A 1981-nucleotide genomic window follows, 5' to 3' on the forward strand; every position below is an offset into this window, starting at 1 on the left:
AGGCAGGGGAGCGGCTTGGATAGGGGCGGCGACGCCCACGACATGCCGGCTTTAGCATGAAGGCGGGAGCTGTCCGGGCCTTCGAGCGCCCAGCCGGTCCTCTGGGGCCACGGGCCTGGTAGGCTCCTGCCATTGCGTCCGGTCGGCTACCGTCGTAGACGGTGGAGGTGGAGCCCTCCCGCGTGCTGATGGTGCTGCTGCCCTAGTCTCGGTTCCTCTTCTTTGTTGTGCAGGCCATACTTCGTGGTGCTGTGGTGAGACAGCGTCGGAAACTTCATGACCGTGTTGGCGCAGGGCGAAGGTCGGTTTGGTGGCGAGCTCCGGAGTGCCTGAGGTGAAGGTTGGGATCGGGAGAAATCTCTGTTGGCTTGACCAACACCGACGCGGTGGCGCGTGAGGGTGCCGCCGGATCTTCCTGGAGATGTTGTTTGATACCGGCGCTTGGGAGTCTCGGAGCTTGGTGAGCGATCTTCCGTGGACGCAGCGGTCGCGAGGCTTCGCGTTTTTGTCGATCCGCCGTTATCGGCATTTTTTTCTTTTGTATTTTCTATTTCATTTTTTTTGAACGTGACTGTGCTGCTTCCATCCCAGGTACCTATCGTTATTTGTTTCGGATGGATGCTTTCTAATACAAGGCGGAGAAACCCTTTTTCGTTATACTCCTGAAGCATCTAAATTGACTCGTTGAAGCTAGCAAGTGCATGCATACAAACAGTTACATGTACATATCTCGAGCTCGTACGACTATCGGACAAGTACTGATATGCATTGTCCCTTGTCCGAACTGCACATAACCTCACAGTACGCACAGGATCGGACGTTAGGTACACTACAAAGAAAGGTACTCCCTCCATCCTAAAATAAGTGTCTCAATTTTGCATTAACTCTAGTACAAAGTTGTACTAAGCTTAAGACACTTATTTTGGGACAGAGGGAGTACAAAATAATTACATGCGCCAGGTTCTGAGTTCTGAGTGATTCCCACCATTTTTACAGCACTCTTTTCACTCTTTCAGACATCAAGACATGGCAGTGCTGAGCGAAGAAGCAGAGGATGATCTGATCTCTGCGTCTTCCTGCTGCAGAGGAAGAAGTTGCGAGAGCCCAGGTCCAGCACCTTCTCCTCCGGGTCAAGAGCTGCATCAATGGAAGCTTGTTTAATCAAGGTGGGGGAGATTTTATCTTCTTGTGATGGGCGGCTTCCTGCTTACCGTCGAGGGCGTACTTGGAGAGGTGCAGCTCGAACCGCGCGGCCGCGTCGGTGGCGCCGTCATCGGTGGGGAGCGGCGGCCTGCGCCCCTCGGCGGCATAGGCGTCGACGGCGGCGCGCGCCAGGTCGGCCACCGTGGCATCGGCGCCCAGCAGCACATGCACCGGCCACAGGCTCCGCTCCACCGTCACGTTCACCAGCAGCCGCGTTAGCCGCGGCGCCGGCCTCTCCGACAGTGCCGCCACCGGGTGGCCCAGCAGCGCCTCTACCGCGGCTGGCACGTGCACGGAGCTCCTCATGGCCGGCCGGGACGGAGAGAGAAATCAATCAAGATTGATCTACGTACTCGTGGTTTCTAAAGGCGCGAGAGAGTGGTCCGTTGTCTGACTGACTGTTGTTTGCACTGACACTGACCACTTATATATATGCATGTACAGGCTTTGTGTACGTGGCTACGTGGTGGGTAGTGATAGTGAGCAAATTCGATATGGTATTGGTGGCGGTCGCAGGGTGGAAGACGACGACTGAATCGGTGCTGGGTGGTGATAGGTGGAGGGAGCGAAGAGGCGCGTACGAACGATACGAGGCCACGAGGCGGGGATGACGGCATGCACGACGGCGTCGATGGAGTTCGTTCAACCGGGGGAGGCGCTAGCTGACTCTGGCTATGCGGTGATCAGTCGTTGTAACGTGCTCCGATCGGGGGTACGTGCTGGTCTGCTGGATGCCCACGGGCAGGGCGGCCGGGGCACGAATGTGCGTCCACGTCTT

General features: G+C 56.8%; 1 pseudogene; it reads right to left on the minus strand.

Annotated features, from left to right (window-relative positions):
• Positions 1-604: 604 nt before the first annotated feature.
• LOC123169065 (uncharacterized protein At4g22758-like) lies at positions 605-1600 on the minus strand (annotated as a pseudogene).
• Between the last annotated feature and the right edge of the window lie 381 nt (positions 1601-1981).

The sequence above is a fragment of the Triticum aestivum genome, chromosome 7D (assembly GCF_018294505.1).
Source record: "Triticum aestivum cultivar Chinese Spring chromosome 7D, IWGSC CS RefSeq v2.1, whole genome shotgun sequence".
In the NCBI taxonomy this organism is placed as follows: Eukaryota; Viridiplantae; Streptophyta; class Magnoliopsida; order Poales; family Poaceae; genus Triticum; species Triticum aestivum.